At 39.9% G+C, this 22,815-nt stretch overlaps 1 protein-coding gene across 1 annotated transcript in view; it reads left to right on the forward strand.

Moving 5' to 3' along the window:
- LOC116232714 (uncharacterized) overlaps positions 1 to 22,815 on the forward strand; it is a 252,195-nt gene that overhangs the window by 220,552 nt on the left and 8,828 nt on the right. The gene's annotated exons all lie outside the window — the stretch shown is intronic.

The following is a 22,815-nucleotide window of genomic DNA, read 5'->3' on the forward strand; positions in this document are numbered from 1 at the left end:
AAGTTCATGAAATTAAACTTCATGGTAGTCTGGAAACACAGCTAAAAAAAATGTGTTATTTCAGGGGAGTTTCATGTTGACACAGCATTTTTTGGACATCCTTAGCACAATACGGCTAGGATTTTGGTTTGCCTTTCACATCAGTCTGGCATGATATGGAGAGCCTGGTCCCAGTGTTTTGAAGCACTGCAGCATCCCCAGAAGGACAGAAGTGCGTGAGAGTTTTCCACAAGACCTCAGCAAAAAACATTTAAGGCATTTTGGAAGTTCTAGGGCAGATTAAATTGTCTGTAAAAGCAAGCAAGAAAAGTTGTCATCTAAATTGAAGATATGCTAATGTATTCTTACATCTTTGACAAGAATAAATGCACCATCATAGAAATAGAAGATGTGTCTTCTTGTCTCTAGATTATTAGGATTTCTTTCCATCTAAGCAGCCCCGACTTTTAGCTCTCATGTGGAAAAGAAACCCAGCGGTTAGAATAAACCTGTTTTTTTCTGCATTCAGTGACAGACACCCTGATAATTAAATGGCAGAAATTTGAAATGAAAAGAAAAATTGAAGCTGACAAATACATTGAAAGGGAGATATGTAGTAATTTCAGGGTAATATCACTCTTATTTTACATCTTGCAAGTCCTTAATAGACACTGTTATTCTAGAAATCATGCCCATTATTTTTCAAAACCTGTTAAAAAAATTTGTAGTCGACGTTATTAAGAAACAATTGAAGCCTCAGGAATGTAGAAGTATGGCAAACCTTTAAAAAATAGAAGTAATTTCTGCAGGCCTTGTAGTTGTCTGCAAGTCCCTCTAGAGTTCTGCCAATTAAGTTTTCTATACATTATCCTGTAAGTTTTAGGGGTATTTTTCAGCACTGCTTTGTTTTTGTTAAATTGAGAAATGGGTCTGAAGAGGAAACAGGGTCTAGGGACATCCCTTGAATGACATTATTAGTAGTATTGAGGCAGTTTGTGAATGATGACTAGGAGTTATGCAGAAAGAATGTAAGTAACAAGGCTAGGAAAGATATTATGAGGAGCACTGAAACAAAAGTATTGCGTTCATAACTAGTCTAATAGCCTGCACATCCTCAACACCATAAAGAAACATTCCAATGAAGCCTTTTACATAAAAGCTTTTCTGATTTCTCTACAGATGCAGGCTGGATTTTCATTTTCATTAACTACTTTCACATTGCATTTTGAGAGTTCAGGTTAAATAATTTCATTTAAGTTCTTAATTAAGAATAAAAGCAATGTGCTTTCTGCAGATTCTGTATATTCTGCAGATTTCCAAAGAGATTGAGGTGGTCTCAGAGGCAAATCAGTACTTCAGACACATAATAACTTTGCAAACAGCTAGAACGGTTAAATACTTTACTGAATCCAGTAATTATTGGTTCCAGACTGTTACACTGCACTGCTAAAATTTGTTGCCCCACTGCAGGGAAGGGGCTTGAGGGTTCGCCAGCCTCTCCAGAACAAACTCAACTCCATGTGCCAGCCTCTGTAGGGTAGAGGCAGCAGTAATGTGCCCATCTTTGCAGGGCTGCACATGCAGGTGTGCACATATCTTCTTTTCCAGCACTGGGGACAATGAGTACTGAGCAGGGACAGATAAATCATCCAACTCCCTGGCATTTTATTTCCAAATGATTGATATTATGTTCTACCAAATACTGGGACTTTTCCATCTAGCTGCTTGAGCTCCCCGTCTGAAGCCCATGTAATCAAAGACTTTACTCTGTGTAAGAATCATTGTGTACACATATATGGGGACAGAAAAATGTGACTGAACAATATTTATCACATATTCAAAGAACTATAATTATTTACAGTTATGATGTAGCCTTTCCATCTTCTCCCTCTCCTTTTCCTTCCTCTTCTACTATTTATTTTTTAATGCTGTATATTTTAGGAATATAACTTCCCATTTTTCATCCCAGTCCATAAAAACAAGGATAAGCCACCGATGGTAGCAGTGCAGTTTTCCAGCCTTCCGTCACTCTCCACATCAAGTGATGGCCAGTGGAGTCCATGACACAGTGACAGCCAAAGAGTTATATGAAGCCAATCAAGAAAACTTGAAATTCTTGCTGTTTGTTTCTGCAAGGAAAGAGCAGAGTTACAACTAATATAACCCAGTGCTCTCTGCTGCCTTTAATTAGGAGATTCCACTAAATATCTGTTCAAGATATTGAAATGGACTGAGGATGAAGAAGTTTGGTGAAGGCACATATTGATTGTATCAAAGACCAGGTGTCATTGTGTTATGACACCTGGATTGAAATACCAATATTTTAAGTAATTTGCAAGTTTTTCTCTCTCATGCTACAGAAATTCAAGTAAGTTCACAAGAACTCATTCCCAGGTATGGTCTCTTGCCTTTACTTTTCTCCCATTTGATTGTTTTGCCAAATCTCTGGTTTAAACATTTCTTTGCTATGGAAAGGCTTAAATTGCTGTAAACATGGGATTCAGTCTGGTTCTTCTTTCCATCATTACAGAGTCAAAAGAGAAATTTCAGAGTCTTGGATGTTTGGGTAAAATTTTGATTGAACTAATCTTGAATTCAGAGTTTAACCTTAAATACGTACTTAAATTCCACTGAAACCTGGAGGACTTAAAAACCAACATAAAGTCAAAGATATGCTTAAGAGCTTTGCAGAATCAAAGATTGTATGGTTATTTACCCAGATGGGGTAATTCCCAGTATTGTCTCTGTAATTTACTTTCCTTGAACATCCTTTGATAGTTACTTTCAGCATTTCCCCTACTGACAGTTATCTTTTTGTCTTGCTAGACTTTAGTATTTAAGATTAAAGGGGATTCTTTGAACAAGCAGTCTGTCTGCACACAAAGACTTAATTTTGACCCCATTATCCCTGCCTTGAGACCTGTTACTCATGGTTAACTGAAGCACAGCTTCCAGGAAGCCACTTAATCCGGACTTGGGGATGTTGGGTTTATTCCTCTAATACCTTACTCCCATGGTCAAGGTCTATCATTGTTAGAAATCTGTGCCTTAATTCTTAGCTGGTTGTGTTAGGCCTCCATATTGAACTGCTGACTCTCGAAGTGCTGATCATTCCTTAAGATTCACCTTGCTTCTCAGTGCTCTCTTTAACATGATAAACAAGCACTCTTAGGTTTTCACTGTGAGAAGTTTTAATATTTTCTTGATTAAATTTAATTATATTTAATTAAACTTTAGTCGATCATTTTCACCATTTGTGTGGGACCATAATATGAGACCTTTTTTTTTTTTTTTTAAATGTAGGTACCAGAACTGCTTCTTTCTGCTTTTCCTACTTCCCAGTAATATTCTCATTTAAGATCCTTAAATCTTTTTCAGATTTTCTTGTGCTGGGACAGGGCAATTTATCTCTTTGTAAAGCCAGCATCCCTTGTTCCTCCACACGTAGCTTTTATCTGGGCTCTGTTAAAACAATTTCGACTCAGCTTACCGTCCATCTAAACATTCCTTTTTGGTGCCCTGCCCTCATTGCTGCAAACATCATTAGATGCACTCCTGTGTGTAGACTTAAACCATCCAAATTTTATTAGGAATGATTTTATATTTGCTTCTAGGACACAAATGAAAAGTATCACTTGGTGCTAATTTTTCTGAAAACCACTTAAGAGATGCCTTCATGGATTGCCCTTGGAGATCTGCTGTTTTACTAGCTCTTCAACATCTCAGAGTCACACTGTTGATACTTTCTAGTATTAGGGTGGGGATGTGTATCATGATAACAAACTAAACGTACATTCATTACGTCTATTATGTATACAGTACAGCAATCAGCAGGCAAGTAACCTCACTAAAGCATGAAATCAGGTTTGTTTTGACAAATCTTTTTACCATCAGATTATGTTGAGTGACTTTCATTAGTCTGATTGTTATTAATTCATTTTCCTACTTGTCTGGGTTTGAAATCAGAATAGCCATGGTGTACAGCTGCTGGTCAGCTCTGAACGCTGCAGAAATTTTGTTAATAGTAATTACTGTCTGTACATCAATCACAGGTCACCTTGACTGGTTCTTTTACGCTGATGGTTACTCAGGTCAGCTAGTTAAAAAATAGTTGATAAGTGAATTTACCATCTTTTATAAGTCTCTTTGTGAATAATAAACACATTTTCCTTTTCTGATGAATTAGTGAGTTATATTGCTTCCTTTGAAGAAAAAAAAAAAAAAAGCACAATTTATTGTATTATACTACTTTTTTTTCCCATTGCTTTGGCTAGTTACAGTATTACCAAGATTTCTTTTTTCTTTCTTTCATAATATAGTTGTTTTAATTCCTTATCACCATTCATACTACTACCCTGTGATATTTTTTTCCAAAGATCTTCCCTTTTTTGTTTCATTTTTCATTTTTCAGTGCTCAAAAGGTTATACTCAACTCATGCTGACTGCTGTCTGTGCTTCTCTTTCCTTTCTTTTTTTTTTTTTTGAGTAAGTCATCATCTTCATCTTCATTTTGCTATTGAACTAAAAGGGGCATTTAGCAAAACATGACATCTTTTCAGCAGTACATCCACGGCTTTTTAATCACGTAATATAAATCTCTAAAGTGTCCTCTGAGAAGCAAAAAAAATGAGACTGCCAGGCAGAAAATAATCATTTCTTCCCATAATTTCCCTCAGCTTGAGAAAAATCTCTGTTTTTCCACAGTGAATCTAATCAGATTGTGATTATTGATCTCTAAGGTTTGCTCACTTCCCCTCCAGCAACTAAGCATATTTTTAAGCCAACAGAACAAAGCCTGCAACAGAATAGCTTAGTGTTGAACATAACAATGTCTGTGAGAATGTACAATCTACTGCTTTGGGATTGTGGTGTTTTACTACAGGCAACTTGGGTTTAACTCAGTGCAAAACCTTCAGCAACCCCTCTAACATTTTTTCCTTCTCCCTCTGCATTTAGAAGAAGTGCTTGGAAAGTCAACCGAACTGTTGTCCTGGTTGAGTCATGCTGTGGCCCATAACAGTTCTCTACCCATCTTCTTAATCTTGTTTTCTCCTCCTGGGTTTTGTCTCACAAGCATTCAGACACTGTAATTCTGTATTTTCACCAGTTATGAGAAGGAAATAGGAAGCAAGAGACAGGTTTCCTGGCTTGGCAGACTGTGATCCCATGGGTTGTGGGAGAATCTTGTGGGAGAATCCATCTTGAGTCTGATAAAGTTACTTCCACTGCTGCAAAGTCCACTTTACACCTTCTGGATGCTATGGCATCGTTTGGGATAGGATGAAACCAAGCTGAACTCTACTGAATTTGGGTTGAGTTGTCTACCCCTGGCAGCAAGGAATGGAGCAACAGTATACAGCTTTTTTCCTTCTTCAGGTATGCCTCCAAGGAACACATACAAGCTTTGTGTCAAATATTCACAGCACTTGATGAGTTGTTTTGAATGTCAAAAAAACCTAGGCAAAGGAAATGAAGCCAGAGTGAACAGGTAATAGAGAAATGGTGCAAGCATTTAAATAGAAGAACCTTAAGAGCATTTCTTCACACTACTGCAAGAACCTGCTGTCATTAATCTATTGAACTAAAAGACTCTACTACTCTTGTTTGAAATAATGCTTTTTTTTTTTTTTTGTTACTTTTAATTTTCCTTCCATTGCTCTGTCATTTGTACCTTTTACTTCCTTATAAATTTAGAAGTTTCCAATGAAAGCAGCTATGACTCTACAGCCCCATGACTCTACAGCCCCCTCTCAATGTCGAATATTTGTATGCAGTAGCAGCCAGTATTTCAGTTTGCATAACTTATTTGTGACTTCTTATTAAAACTGCTTGCATAATGAAATTAAATGCAGTTTACATTTAGTAATGTGTCTATTCAATTGCCTGTAATCAAACTGACAGCTTTTCCTTTAAACAGTCAATCAAGTTTCCAGTTATTTCTAGCTCTGTTTGTTTGACTGGAGTTGAGATGTCATAAAACAGAATGAAATATTTTACAAGTTCTGATTAGAAGCGCTGACTTTTTTAGGACTGCAATTTCTTTCATTCATAAGAAAACCGAAATTACTAAAAAACAAAACAAAACAAAACCACCCTGATTTCAATTTCAAAGTTGATGATAATGTTACCAAAAGCACAATCTGAATCCTAAATGTCTTGGTGTTTTGTTTTTTTCCTCTATCAAAAATAGCTAAAAGCCTACACGTGAAGATCTTAATTGACTAGATTATAACAACAGTTTAACAAATAAGGCCATACCCTCAGAGCTGCAATTAAAGATAAGGCAAAATGATTCTGCTACAGAACAGAATTTAGGAACTGAAGGATAAGTCTGCAGCTGGAATGGTGTGTGGTTGTTTGAAGTTAAAACTATTATCTGAATTTTTTTATTATTTAGAAATGAAGAATATGTCCTAAGTGTCTTGAAAGGAAAGGAAAATTAGCAATGAACATGAAACACCATAAAGCTTTATATCTAATTCATTAAAAGGTAGATTCTTGTTAATGTGTGTGGGAAATTCCCAAACGTCACATTTCAGATCAATCCTCATTTTCAATTTGTAATATTTGCCACACTACACAAGCATCAAACACGTCCATAGTTTTACTCTTTTCATCTTACACTTTGATCTTTTCACGTATTATACACAGATACTCAACGGTCTTATTGCTACAGGCCTCATGGGATCCTATATTCAAAATGTGTCTCTGAAAAACTATATATATTTGAAACAGCCATTTGAAATCCATATAAAAGCATAACGATTAAAGAAACTTTTTTGTCTATAGCCTAATACAATCGTGAAAGAACTGGGACAACTCTTAAGGTTCTGATTCCTTCTTTGGGTATCACTATTTCATAGTGGGTTCCTAAGGGGACCCAATTTCAAGTAGTACTTCTAAGATATGTCTGCGTGAGAACCAGAAATTGGACAGTGTTATCAGTACATGACTTTTAATAAAGACAAGTAAGAATCCAGCCCAATAATGCAACATACAACTATGTGACTGCTCATCATTAGTAAATGCAGTTTCAAATACAGCTCTCCAGTGCTTCTTCAAATGTATGATACTAACCTTGAAAAATGTTATAGCACTGGTTCAGAATGTCATTTATCCATGAGCAATTTAAATGAGTACAAATGCGTATATTCCTGTCTTTATAGAGATATGAGCTATAAAAGCAGTATCATGAAGCAGCACGGGGAGGACAGGCACAGCGCAAGAAAATGTAAGAAGCATAAATCAGAACTGTATTCTTTACTTTGAAGTCTTATGAATTAAAAGCTGTGGCATGTCAAGGATGCTCTTTTCCAAAGGTTGGGCCGTGCATAATTCTCATAAAGCTTAACATAACCAAAAATCACTAAAATAAGAATAAAGCTTCACTTGTAGCCTATGAAATAATGGCTGCACCCCTCTCAAGAGGTGGAGATCTGAATCCTTATCTATTTTCAGCTGCCTACAAGTGAAGTGTCTGGGCTAAACCAGGCAGCTCTGCTCCAGAAGGCAGCACCTCGCTTCAGGGTCTGTCTGAGGACGGATTAGTCACCTACAAGTGCTGTCCAGGTCACTACATTGAGTTCATGTACAGACACTGCAGCACTGCATTTATGTAAGAAAAAATATGACCCAGGCATATAGACTAGTTGATTATTGTACTACTCATTAACTGCAGCTTTAACTACAGTTTAACTTAAGTTTTAGCAGCTCCATAAAACTGAGAATCTTCTGAACATCTCATTGAATGTACTAATTAAACTCTAAATTACAGATATAACTTCAGTAGAAATCCAATCTGAAACATCAAGCCTGAAGGGATTCTTATCCCCTGCTCAAGCCTGATGGATTCTTTTCGTTCTTCCACATCTTAGGATACTGATGAAATTAAAAGAAAATCACCTACACTCTCTGTGCACTCACTGTATGCACCTCATGAATAAGACAGCAGATATTATAGGATTTCTATCCAAATGATTAGGATTCAAATTTACACGATCCATAAAAATGAAAATTTACCACTCGAGATGTCTAAGTAATCTTCGTCCATATTAGAAAGGAAAAAAAAAATCAACAACAAACAAAAATAGAATAGATGCTTCTAAACATATATTTCCAAATCTTTTTGAGAAGAAATCTTTCTGAGAAGAAATCTTGATAATTCTATGCTCTTTTAATGAATGGAAAAATAAATTCATACACAAGTTCAGTGACTGAAGTCCATTTCAGTAGTTCTCCATCCATTCTGAGAATGTTTCACTGCTAGAAGCAAAATCTGACAGTCTAATGTAGCCAGTTCCTGCTTGTTGGCATTAAAAATAACATTAAATTGTTTGGGCTAGTCTTCTAAATCCATCTTCTCTTTTCTGCTACAGCACTTGCAACTACTACAAATAAATAAATGAATTTAAAGTAAATCATTCACTGAAAGAGGACCAAATTTTTGTATTTCAATAGTAAGCTTATTTGACTCTTATCAGATCTCATAAAACTCTCTGGTAAATAATCTTGCAAGGCACTGGATTCCCAACAGTATTATCTTAGAGGCAATATTACAAGTTTTCATGCATTTTTCAGTTTTACGTCACTACATATCTCTACAGAAGTGTCTGCAAAGGACTGCAGTCTCTATGTCAGTTGACATTCTAGGGTAAGATTACCCACAAGTTTCCCTCCCTACAGCCTCCATCTGGATGAGTAGGGTCAAAGTGGTGCCACATAGGATGGAGAAAGGAGAAGACAAGGCTAACATGGCCAAGATGTGGGGGCATCACAGAATCACAGAATGGCCAGGGTTGAATGGGACCTCAAGGATCATGAATCTCCAACCCCCCTGCCACAGGCAGAGCCACCAACCTCCCCATTTAATACCAGATAATACTAGACCAGACTGCCCGGGGCCCCATCCAGTCTGACCTTGAATACCTCTAGGGTTGGGGCATCCACAACCTCTCTGGGCAGCCTGTTCCAGCACCTCACCAATCTCTCTGTAAAGAACTTCCCCCTGACATCCAACCTAAATCTACCTAAATCTTCCCTCCCTCAACTTAAAACCATTTCCCCTTGTCCTGCCATTATCTACCCTTTCAAAGAGTTGATTCCCCTCCTGTTTGTAGGCTTCCTTTAGGTACTGAAAGGCCTTCTTTTCTCCAGGCTGACCAAGCCCAGTTCCCTCAGCCTGTCCTCATAGGGGAGGTGCTCCAGTCCCCTGATCATCTTCGTGGCTCTCCTCTGGACCCTCTCCAACAGCTCTCTGTCTTTCTTGTACTGGGGGTTCCAAACCTGTACACAGTACTCCAGATGGGGCTTCACAAGAGCAGAGTAGAGGGGACAATCACCTCCCTGTCCCTGCTGGCCACCCCTCTTCTGATTGAGCCCAGGATACCATTTGCTTTCTGAGCTGCAAGAGCACACTGCTGGCTCATTTTAAGGTTTTCATCCATCAAGACCCTCAGGTCTTTCTCTGCAGGGCTGCTCTCAAGGACCGCTCCTTCCAGTCTGTACGGATGCCTGGGATTCCTCCGGTCCAAGTGCAAAACCTTTCCCTTGTCCACCAGTGCCGTCACTCCATCATAGAAGGTCACCAGATTGGTCAAGCATGACCTTCCTCTGGTGAAGCCGTGCTGGCTGTCTTGGATCACACGCCCTTTCCTCATGTGATCAAGCATGTCATCCAGTATGATCTGTTCCATGATCTTCCCAGGCACAGAGGTGAGACTCACCGGCCTGTAGTTCCTGGGGTCCTCCTTGCTCCCTTTCTTGTAAGTGGGAGTGACGTGACCCTTCCTCCAGTCATTTGGGACCACACCTGACAGCCACAACTTTTCACATATGATGGAGAGCGGCTCGGCAAGCACCTCAGCCAGCTCCTTCAGAACCGTGGGATGCACGCCCTCTGACCCCGTAGACTTGTGCACATTCAGTCTCGTGAGGCGGTCTTGGACTTGCGAGACTGCCTTATACTGGGGGGGGATTTTCCACCCCGGTCCCCACCTAGAGATTTAGGGATGCAGGGCTCAGGGATGCACCAGCCCCATACAAAGGTCAGTGCTGCTCACAGGTGTGAAGACTCCAGTGCTCTGAGCTTTGCCACCTCAGGGACAGGCTGGTTGGCTTGAGAAGACCTATAGTAGCTGATGTGCTTTACTTTGTGAGATTCACACTATGTTTTTTCATTGAACGTAAATAATGCTCTTGAATCATGGTCATTAGGGCACTGTAAAAGCATTTAATATTTCCCCCTGCTGTACTTTTGCTTTAACTGCAAATAACTGACAGCAGCAATTTTGTTTCTTAGCACAGCCATAACTTGATGTAGAGTCCTTTGGACTAGTATCTCATCACTACTCCCTGAACGTTACAGAAAGAGAAGTCTTTATTGTATGTTTTATGGTGGTTGGGCTTTAGCTGAGCTTCCTATGTTCCTCCTATTGAGACTGCTGGAAAAAGCAGTCAAAAATACTTAACAACCTTGCAGTTACTACTCAGTGAAGCAGCAACTTCAATGTTTTACGTGCAGGGACCTAAAAGGGGCACAGAGCAGGAATGGGAGACCCCCTTCACATGGTTGGACTAGATGATTTTAGTGGTCTTTTCCATCTTTAATGAATTTATGATTCTAAAAGAGGAATAACCCTGGAGGCTCTCCCAGTCTTAGAAGAAAATATACTTCAGAGCTGCCAATCAGCTTTTCCCAGCTGTAAAGCTACCTTCTGACTCTCAGACTTTCAAAGCACTCACAGTGATCTAACACAACTACTCAGTAAGTTTTGACTTGTGGTGTATTTACCATGGCCCCCAAGGAATAATATTATATCCACGGTCCAGAGTCACAGCTATTGCCTCCCAAGAGCTCCCATTTGGTTGCATTTCCAGCATAAATAATTGAATTACTGCATTTTAGAAGGGGGTTCCCAAAAAGCAAGGCTCTCCCCAACAAGTGCTGACAATATTTAATGTGTAAGGATACCAATATTTTGGATTCCTGCTTATCTATGCTGATCACCTGCTAGAAAAGGGCTTACCAAACTGAAAGGGCTTACCAAACTGGTTTCTGCCTAAGATTGCTTTCTACTCTACTCTGCTAAGTATTTACGTTGCCAAGATATTTTTTTAATTCAGTTTTGGGTTGTTGGTCAATCACTTCTGCTTCTACTGCACATAGTGAAGGGGAATTTTAGAATCACAGAAACAAGAGATTCCTTTGCTCTTGTGTTGGTGCTGAGCAATGGTATGTTATTGGAGCCAGTGTCACTGACAATCTCCCATATTGCCGGAGTTCACTTTTGCTTTTTGAACAAAGCCTTCTGAGGCACCACTGCCTCACAAGCTCCCCTTTACAGCTATATCCTAATGATAAATCATTCAAGAACAGATGAGCTCTTGGATTGTCTCTTTCAAACCGCTTGAACTCTTATTTAATAAAATACTATTTGATGAAATATATATTTTATCAAATATTTGATCAAATATTATTTGATAAAATTGCCTCTTCTCACCACAGCTTGGCCATCTTGGTGGTATAGAGCATCCTTTTAGAGAGGAAAGCTGGCTCGCCTCTCTCTCAGCCTGAACAAGATATGGAATTCAGGTACATTCTCTCCTTGGCTAGTGCTCTAAAATTCTGCACTAGTGTGTAAAATGCAAGATGCTTGTTGTAGTGAAAGTGGCACTGCCTGCTGTATTTGGGTTGAGCTCAATGCGAGTGCATGCTTCAAAGTGTGTCTCTCAAGGAAGACAGGTAGAAACTCATCACCTCTCAGCATCAGTTTCTTATGGAAAAAAAGTAGTAGTTTTATAGATATTCCAATAAATATGAAAGAGGTGAGGCTAGAAAAATCTTCAGGCTATGCTTCCCACAGCACTATTCAGAAAGGCTGGTTTTTTTAACAGGAGGAAAAAAATTCCCTGCATGCTCTTTGTGTGATGCATACCTCCTTTAGAAACTGTGTGGTGAAGATGTCAGGCCAGAAGTATTTTTAAATATGTCAATCAATTGCAGGCTTTCCTCACTGTTACCGAAACATCCAAGAAACACTCTATCTTCAATACGTCATTATGCATCCTGGCATGAAGAGCTGCAAGAGGAAAAAATAGGAGGTCAAGGATCATTTATCATAAGTAAGATGAATCTACATGTTCTCAGGGTACCCAGTCTGAGCAGTGTGCAAGGCACAATTTAAATAGACCTCTACTAGTTTTCAAAAAATGGAAACTGCTGTCCCTGAGATGAAAGGTCTTATTCATAACTGCAGCTTCCTACATTAAAAATGAAAATGCCAGGCTGATATGTCATCTTAAATTAAGCAGCAGTAATGTTCAGACATGGCCAATCCATCTAATTTGAAGCCAAAGAAGAATTATTTTAATTTCCAGGCTCATTTAGATGGTATCTAACAAAGAATTGTTTATTTTTCAAAGGATATGAAGCATATTACAGTAATTCTGCCAGACTCATTACTCGGAGGAAGGACAACCAGTTTCAGTCATTAAGCAAATCCCAATTTCTTTTTGGTGTTCTAGCAATTTTCCAGGTTTACATTCAAGGCAGTGATAGCATTTATATTTTTCTGGGCAGCAGATAGTAAGGGATGTTATCCCACATATTTTTACATATTCTTTTTTATTATTGAGTACTTGTATTATCTTGTGTATGCAAGAGCATGACAGTTTAAAAATGGCTTTTTTAAAGTCATCTAGTGATCTTCAGACTAGCCAGCTGTGCTAGGCCACCATTTTGGCTTCCAGACATCTTGGCCTTGCTTACCCCCAAGCTGCCTATACTGCCCCAGAGGCTCCTGATGCACCTGGCCTGGCCCAGCTCCTCACATCTGTGTACAAATTGCTTTTGTCTTTGCAGCTTTTGCTAGTCACTTTATTTTTTGTTTATTTCTGAGACAGTGCCATCTGTTCTCTGTAGAAGGAAGGGCTTACGGAGAAAGAATTCTTGCTCTTTGTGTCTTCCATGTTTTGCCTTTGTTAAATACTCTGAGCCATGCTTAAAGATACATTTAAATCAGTGGCAGTATTTCCTTACATGTTTTCTTTCCCGCTATAATCTGAGTCTACTCACATTAAATCAAGGGCTCTCTACGAGACAAGCTTTCTCTGGCACACAGAGAGGGCAGCAAGCAGTAAGTCCAGGCAGAGGAAATGATTACTTCAATCCTTAAAGGTCTTTGTGAGCTGAGGAGGTGTGTCATATATAATAGAATATTTATTGATATATTGATATATTGATATATAATAATAGAATCGTTTAATTTGGAAGGAACCCTTCAAGGTCATCTAGTCCAACTCTGCTACAATGATCAGGGCACCTATAGCTACATCAGAGTGCTTGGAGCCCTGTCCAACCTCATCTTGAATGTCTCCAGGGATGGGGCACCACCACCTCTCTGGGCAACCTATGTCAGTGCCTCGCTATCCTTACTGTAAAAAGCTTCTTCCTTACAACCGGTCTAAATGTCTCCTCCTTTAGTTTGAAACTATTTCCCCTTGTCTTTTCATAAGACTCTTCTGAAGAGTCTGTCCCCTTCTTTCTTACACCTCCCTTTAGATAGTGAAAGGCCGTTCTGGGTAGAAAAGGAGAGCTGGGGTGACAAAGGCTGAGGTCATTTATTTGAAGAAGTTGGTAAAAGAAAGATGAAAGATGAGATAGTAAGAAAACAGTTTAGTGCTTTAATAGCAGTTTAACGGATCCCGCAAAAAGGCCATGGTGCCCAGTAAAGAGACATTAAATAGGAGCCCTGGTCCAGTGGGAGCTGAGGAGGAGAGGAAGAGGAATGGGACAGTGGCAGTAGTGGCTGCTATTTGCAGGGAGGTACAGAGACCACAGGAAAAGGGAAGCTATGGGTCTGGTTTCCTGCTCTCCCAGCATGTGGTGAGACAAGTAGTATTGTCATCAAAACTTCTAAAGTTTTATTTCCCCACAAATAGAGGCCACTATTTACTCTAGAATCCACTGATGGACAGATTTTGCTTAAAGCTGTGTATGAAAAATGATTTTTAAAATGACAATTCTTTCTCTAAAACAATTTTGAAAAGAGACTTAAAAAGTAGAATGAGCTGAGAATCTTGCTGTTTCTATCCAGACTGAAGAAAGCCTATCTGGAAACTTCCTTCTCATGTTATTTTCACATTTTTCTTGGAAGCCCTTAGGGTCTAAAACTGTAGTTCTATAGAAAAGAAAGTGAAAAATGTATCTGAATATATCTGCTATAAAAACAACAGGAATGAAGGAAAAAAAAAAAAAAAAAGGTGCCTCTAGCTATGACAATCTGGAGAAGTGGAGGGGGAAGGCTACAGGGAGCACTTTGAAAGGGTTACTACTGGTGGTCTATGGAGCCCTGGAGGAATGAGCACTATATACCTGTGGAAGGAAACACAGAAATGCACACATATTGTGAATAGACTTAAATGTACTGATCAGATAATTGTATTTCCATTTTGAGTTTTTTTACAGACTGCAAATCAAAAAGAAAGGAACAAAATACAGAGAGAGGTTGAGAGAGAGAAAAACAAAGACTGAAAACCACTAGTCCACGAGTATTCAGGACTGAACATAAAATTCCAGGGTTTTCTGTTGTTGCTCATTAGCTCCACACAAAGGCAGATATCCCTGCTTCTGGTTAAACCTTTTCCACGAAAGGTCATAGTAGCTTAAAAAGGGGCTTTGCTCTTTATTTTCAGTGTTAAAATGAGATTCAGAACTCAACATCTTCAGGCTCTCGCTGCAGTTCTGGTCTTCTTCCTATTATGGCAAAACTTTAGAGGGTAAGATATAAAATAACTCTGGTCACATCTACTGGAAATCACCTAACTCCCACAGCAAGGTTCAAAAAAAGCCTATCACTCTTGTGAAAGCATGTACAAAGTGACACTCGCAGCTTTCTTAAGCAAGTTCATTTAGTTGCTTGGAGTTTCACTATTGCATTCATCTACAAATGCCCCCGTCTTAGCTGCACTGAATTCATATTCCACCTTCCTATATGGCAGATGCCTCTCTACAGTCTCTTGAAGAGCCCAGCTCACCTGACATGTTCAGGTAACACTTTGCTGGACAAATAGCTCTGTTCACTCAGGGGAAGGAGGAGGGTGGAAGGAGAAGCAGATGCTGTTTTTATGTTAGGTTTGATGATGCAAAGTAATTTGCAGAAAGTGGGTGATACAGATTCTTGTTTATCCTCCCTCTGAATAAGAGTGAAACCTACGCTTGAACTATCTAATTTGCTACTGGTAAAACTTTGCTCCTGTGGTGGGAAGAAAGGAGCACTCACGCCTCCTCATGTACAAATGTTAAGGATGCAAGCTATGCTGGAGAAGACAAAAAAAACCCCAAAAAACAACAAAAAAACCAGAACACGTGTGTTCTTAAATGATTAAGAGCTGTATGAACGACACAGTTTCTGCCCTTTGATTCTCATCTGGCAGGTATGCCTGCACCTGGGATGTAGGGGTTGTCCAACTCCTGTGGCTGTGGTCCCGAGCCAGTTTGCAGACATCCTTCGCAACAGTGCCCACATTTATAAATAAGTCTCATAGGTTCTGGCAGTACCCTTCTCTTTTCTCTGTGCTGGTTTAAGTGTCTCCTTTATTAGTATGGTGGGTATAGTGAATCCCATAAGGAACTTGTCACCTCTGACTAGTAAGTGTGCAGGAAGCACGTGCTTCATTACACTGACAGCATCGCAGACTTCTGACCTGTAGTACTGTAAGTTTAGGGCTCTGCAGCACCCTGTGTCACAATACTGAAGTCCTTTTCACAACTGTTTTAATTCAGTATTGAACAGGCATTAGGGCTTCACGGGTACACAGCGAGCATAAATTCACATGCTTTTATTGCCTCAAAACTATTGTCATGAAACACAGTATAACTGAATTGCATTTGCCTAGTGGTTTAGCAACAATCAGCAAAACATAATCAGGATATCTCAAACTGCTATAATTTGCTTAGTGGTACATCTCTTTATTGTTTGCCTAGCTTCTATATGAGTTTAATTTTTAACTGACACTTGACCTTTTGTCTCTGCGGCAAAGCAACCAGAATAATATTTAATTACCCTTTTTGTGTTTAAGCTATCATTTTTTAAAAACAGAGCAGAATCACATTCTGCAGTACCTTTTAAATAAGAGAACGCTCGCAGAAAAATCACATTAGCTCTGTGCTTCTTCAGTGACATAATTAGGTTCCTTAAAAGCTCCATGATTCATTTTTTGTGGCAAGAGAAGAAAGATCCCTCCCATTGGGGAGTGCAGAGAGATACCCTTCCCTGACAGATCCATGTTGTTTGCCCTCCTGCCTGTCTCTGATGAAGGTGCTTATTTTCTTTTTGTGGAAAAAAATATTCACAAGTTGGTTGAGGATATTATTTTATTTTGCTCTAAGTGTGTCCTTAAATTTATCACTTCCTCAAACCAATTTCCTTCAAAGAGACCGAAAACTCTCCTGGATACAGACAGCATTTTTCACATTAACTGTTTCTAGAGTCCCATTTTAATGCTTTTGGAAGCCTATTGCTACACTGGTAATGGGTTTTCTCACTCTGCCAAGTTATCTGACAGCTAGCTGATAGCCAGTGATAAGCTAACATACATATGCTAGACAGGTGCCCGCGTGTGATTGAATTAGCATTGTCTGCATTTAAACTCTGTTTTTTTTGTGTGGGTTTTTTTTTTTTTTTTCACCCTGGAAATACACAATGAGGGAGCAATCAGCAATTACAGAACCTGAGATATGAAATGCTACAATGGCTTCTCAGTGCCAAGATCTTCCTGAGCTGACAGCATGCTTTGGTTATCGAAGCTGATAAATATGGAAATTCTACTGCCTGATTTCAGGTGACTCAATAGGTGCTGTGTCTTTGAGGTTTTGCAGCCTGAGCTGAGTTTCTCACTGGGTGCTGACTATTCAGATAATTTGGGGGCGTGAGGAAACATATTGCCATTGTCATAATGTGTTGCTGAAAGTCTTAGGGATTTTCAGAAACATATTTCATTTGACAATTCCCAAAAGTAAACCAGCTCTCTTAAGTCACAGGTTTCATGTTTCCTACAGTCCTGCTGATCCTCACCCAGAACCTTTCCCTACCTCTTCTTGCCCTCTGTCACAGCTCACCCTTGAAAAATATTGCTTCTGGCCATAAACAAAGTTGATTTCTAGAAAATCACTATGTCTTGTTATCTCAGAAAGCACTGTGCTGTGTTACTACAAGGGCATAGACTCTCAGGCCAACAAACAAAATGCTTTACTGACAAAACTAAAATGGTGTGGGAGAGGATCACTTCGGAAGATGGGAGCCTGTGTTATCTGAGCCACACCTCATGCTTTAACAAAGCTCTTTATTTCTCTTCAGCTTTATGTCTGTACATGTCCAAGATCCACTATTTTAAAGATGCTGCCACTTTCAAGTATTTCTGAGAATGTTTTAAGGATCTGATCCCACATGAATATTGGTCAACTGACCACTCTTTCTTGGCATAAATTCATTGGAGAGGCTTTAAGAATATTTGTACATATTGTGCTTCTTTGTTTGTACTATTTTGCCTTGAATTTTGTGCTTTTCCCCCATCATCTTCTTTTCTGTCACTTGCCAGTATGTAAAGCTGTTTCCATCACTAAGTAGCATATTTATCTGATGCGGCGATAAAAGGATATGCTACCATCCTTTCAAACTGTCATCTGCTTAAAAGAAATGTCAACAGTGCCAAAGCCTGTGATGCTCATCATGCTGACACTTCAGGGGTACAATTAAATGGCTAGATTAAGACCCACGTGGGTCAATTTTTTCATGCATTACAGCTAAACGAAGTTGAATGTTGCAAATGGAAAATGCCTCTTACTAAGCACTTAACATAATCTCTTTCTGTTACCTCAGACACCTACAGAGAGCACATATCTTGCATTAACTCACTGAAGTACACTCCAAAGGTTCAGAAAAATGTCAGATAAAAGGGCCATTGTATGATTTTTCCTACAGTGCGTAGAGGTAATTCTCAGCACAGCTGTGGTGAGAGACACACCTGGGGAGATCTGGGGAAAGACAGAGATGGATTTTGGATGGCAAAAGAGAAACACCTAGAGATGCTGTTCAGAACCCAAATTGTACCTCTTTAGGCCAGGTGCTCTTTTGGCAAGCAGTTTGCAAGAAGTCCCAGAGGAACTAAGGAGAGAAATTAGAAATTTCTCACCTGTGAAGGTCTATTGATAGCTTTTGTAAAACTGGGTGAAAAAGTGCAGATGCTGTCCTTGCTTAAAAAAATATTTTAAAACTCCTGTAATTCTTCCAGTTGAAGAAAATCCTGAGATAAAAGCAAAGGAGTAATGAAAGACAGTATGGAGAGAGGGTTCAGGAAACTCTTTTCAATATTTTAGCTGTTGAGAAAAGATCTTGTCTCACACACCGGCTGCAATAATGATAATGAAACAGTCAGGAAGCCCATTAGCTCTGAAGGAACTCACCTTAAATTTATAAGTCTAGGATATACTATCAGCATAAGTTTCTGCATTCAGAATTAGATCTACAATTCTTCAAGCATATTACTCTTCATTCTCTTTTATTCTCTTTGACTGTGATAGATACTTATTCAAGTATCAGTTAATGTTTGTTTGCACTCTGACACTTACAGCATCTTGGTTCATTTACCTTTCAGGATTCCAATCTACATGCAGATTTCTAAGTATGACAATGCAAATGGAAAGAGAGAAAAAAGAGTGGGATCTTATTGTACAACAAGCAGCAAACTGTTATAGTTGAGGAAAGATAGAAGAACTGTCAACCATCAGCTGAACCAATTGTGGAAATTTGCGTGTGTCTTCTGAGGAAGCATTAAAGCAATAAGTATTAAAAAAAACAGTAATGTCTTTTCAGAAAAAGGGGGGAAGAGGGGAAGGAAAAGGAGAGGTTTACTTTCACCTAAGTGTTACAGAGAAAATTGAGATCCCTTTGAAAGCTAAAGTACTTACCATTTTTTAACTATTCTTTTCACCTCAAATTGATTTTTTTTTAAATCTTATTTAATTTTTTTTTTTTTTTTTTTTTTTTTTTTTTTTTTTGGACTAGTTGAAGATGCTGCTAGGACTGTGTAGAGAAAAAATATCACAGAATCACAGAATCACAGAATGGCCAGGGTTGGAAGGGACCTCAAGGATCATGAAGCTCCAACCCCCCTACCACACGCAGGACCACCAACCTCCACATTCAATACCAGACCAGGCTGCCCAGGGCCCCATCCAATGACAGAACGTATCCAGAATGGACAACGACATTCTTTGTATGTCTGTGATTGTGTCTCAAATCTATTCAGAAACCATCACTCCTAGGCAAGAAGTTATGCACTTGTGTTATGCAGTACAGTGCAAGCATCAGTGCCAATTTTATAGTGGCCAACTGGGTACAGGCTATGGGAGTGCTGCGCTGCTTCTTTGGCATCCCCAGCTGTACAAGGTTCCATTTGCAAAACAGTGGCTGTTGATAGGACCCAAACTAGGTGAATGTGCACTAGGTACAGCTGCACTGTGCCAGCCTGCCGCATGGACTATACCTTCATGTGGATATTAAAAAATTAGCCAGGTGGAGGGGAGTTTCTATAGCACTGGGCTTCCCCTGCTAAAACAATGTGGCTAAAGGAAGACTGAAAAAGGTGGAGGGCCAGACCCTTAACTCCTATATCTTGGAACCTCATGTTTCAACCCAACAGGTTACAGAATCACAGGATCACAGAATCACAGAATGGCCAGGGTTGGAAGGGACCTCAAGGATCATGAATCTCCAACCCCCCTGCCACAGGCAGAGCCACCAACCTCCCCATTTAATACCAGATAATACTAGACCAGGCTGCCCAGGGCCCCATCCAATCTGACCTTGAACACCTCCAGGGACGGGGCATCCACAACCTCTCTGGGCAGCCTGTTCCAGCACCTCACCACTCTCTCTGTAAAGAACTTCCCCCTGACATCCAACCTAAATCTTCCCTACCTCAACTTAAAACCATTTCCCCTTGTCCTGCCATTATCTACCCTTTCAAAGAGTTGATTCCCCTCCTGTTTGTAGGCTCTGTTTTAGGTACTGAAAGGCTGCAATGAGGTCACCCCGCAGCCTTCTTTTCTCCAGGCTGAACAAGCCCAGCTCCTTCAGCCTGTCCTCATAGGGGAGGTGCTCCAGTCCCCTGATCATCTTTGTGGCTCTCCTCTCCACTCTCCAACAGCTCCCTGTCTTTCTTGTACTGGGGGCTCCAAGCCTGGACGCAGTACTCCAGATGGGGCCTTGCAAGAGCAGACTAAAGGGGAACAATCACCTCCCTGTCCCTGCTGGCCACCCCTCTTCTGACTGAGCCCAGGATACCATTTGCTTTCTGAGCTGCAAGAGCACACTGCTGGCTCATGTAAAGCTTTTCATCCATCCACCTTTTCCAGCTCACTAAAACACATAATTCTTACTAAACAATAGAAAAGTAGCACTGGAAAATAGCCTCCCTTGTTTTCTGAGGGAATCTAGCATCAAGAGTTCAGTGAGTCCATATCACTGAGTTTGTACCTATGAATTTCTTTAAATCACAGTTTGAATTTCTGCATGAGTCTTCACTATTACATGATTTTTACATAATTCTGCAAGGACAAAAGACGCGGAGAGAGAGACAAGCATAACAGAGCTCAAAAGCAGTGATGTTAGTAAGAGTATGCCAACAAGAAATATCCTTCAGAATTGCTGTCATAACTCCTTTCCACAGGAGGCAATCCATTAGTTAAAAATACAAATTATTCAACATCACAGAGCTAATGCTGTAAGAAGCAACCATTCTAACAGCTGGTTGATCACATGTAATCTAAAGAGAAGTAGCACTTTCCCAGGCACATTACATGATTTTGAAATTTTCACTCCAAATAGAAATGGCAGACATTTTAAATATCTAGTTATATTATCCAGATGAACTGGAGTAAAAATAAAATTGAAGTACTCTAAAATACTTCATTTGCAATCAATCAAATCCAAAACTTGAGTGTTAATTCCTGTTTCAGGAATTAATGTCAGATTTGTGTCATTTGTTTTGTTGTTTATTTTTTAATGCACACTTAGAGAATACTTTCAGCCTTCATTTTCTAAAAGAAAATATAAAATAGAAAAAGTAAAATTATGAAATATGATCCAAGAAAAATTGTAAGAAAGAACAAACTAGCAACTGGAAAAGAAAATGCTCTCTATGTAGGTTATATCTGAGTGGTAGGGTAGAGGTAAACAATGTCATCCAGCAGATTCTGCTTTACCAGATAAGGCCTGCCTGCTCATGTTGGGACATCCCTTTGGCTCAGGTGACAATGTTTCTACCATGGAAAAAATGGAATTCTTCATCCTGCAGCTTTAGAATAGCTTACTGAGAGTGCTATAAACATTTTTTAGTCCTTTTCTCTCTGGAAGATGCCACATGTTACCCAGTTTTGTGTAAATATAGAAATAATTACCTTTTCAGTGTTGAGATTGGAACATCTGTAAAAACAAATCTGGTGAATAGGAAACAGGAGACTACATCTGCAAAGCAGATGTTCTTGCTGGGATGCATGTGCAACCCTGACTGCAGTGGCCCCATTCCTAGATGCTCTCCTGGGAGATGCGAGTGGAAGAACCACTCCAGCTGACTGGGAAATAACTCACCCTTACGTTGACCTCTAAGGACAAGCCAGTCTGTACAAATTGAGAACATGTTTTTCCCATCCAATTCCGTCCCATTAGGCTGACCTTGCTAAGACAGCATGAACATAAGGTAGGGCCCTCAACCCATGAACTGCAGAGAAACACTTAGATAATCCTCCAGGGGTTTGACCACAAGTTCATTGATGAGCTGCTTTGCAGTCATGGTTCCTATGGTCTTCCTGTCCTACTGGCAGAAATATGGAGCGGTAGAGGTTATTCTGCCATCTATCACTGATCCTGCTTAACTGGAGAGGTTGCAGAAGATTGGAGGCTTGCCAATGTGACTCTCATCGACAAGAAGGGTCATAAGGAGGATTCAGGGGACTACAAGGCTGTCAGCCTGACCACAGTGCAGGGAAGGTTATGAAACAAAATCTTGAGTGAGATCACACAGCATGTATGGGATAATCAGGAGATCTGGCCCAGCCAACATGGGTTCATGAAAGATAGGTCCTACTTAACAAATCTGATCTCCTTCTATGACCAGGTGACCCACCTGGTGGGTAAGGAAAAGGCTATTGATGTGGTCTATCTAAACTTCAGCAAAGTCTTCAACACTGTCTCCCACAGTATTCTCCTGGAGTAGCTGGCAGCCCATGGCTTGGACAGGTATGCTCTTTACTGGGTAAAGAACTGGCTGGATGGTCAGGCCCAGAGAGTGGTGGTGAATGAAATTAAATCCAGCTGGTAATTGGTCACGAGTGGTGTTCTCCAGGGGTTGGTACTGGGGTCTGTCCTGTTCAATAACTTTAATGATAATTTGGATGAGGGCATTGAGTGCACCCTCAAAAAATTTGCAGACAACACCAAGTTGGAAGGAAGTATGGATCTGCTTGACTATAGGAAGACCCTGCAGAGGGATCTGGGCAGGCTAGATTGCTGGGCTGAGGCTAGTGGGGTGAAGTTCAAGACCAGAGTGATGAGGCTTTGGAAAAAGCTGCCCAAGGAGGTGGTGGAGTCACCATTCCTGGAGATGTTCAAGAAACACGGAGATGTGGTACATTGGTGGTAGGTGGGTCACTAGTAAATGGTCTTAGTTTTTTCCAACCTTAGTGATTCTATGATTCTATCATTACTGAGAGCAAAGATGTCACCAAGGGTTTTAACTCTCCGAAAAGCAGATAACTGAGGAGCCTTGTGGGCAGTAAGG

The sequence above is a fragment of the Phasianus colchicus genome, chromosome 1, assembly GCF_987193195.1.
Source record: "Phasianus colchicus chromosome 1, bPhaCol1.hap1.1, whole genome shotgun sequence".
Lineage (NCBI taxonomy): Eukaryota > Metazoa > Chordata > Aves > Galliformes > Phasianidae > Phasianus > Phasianus colchicus.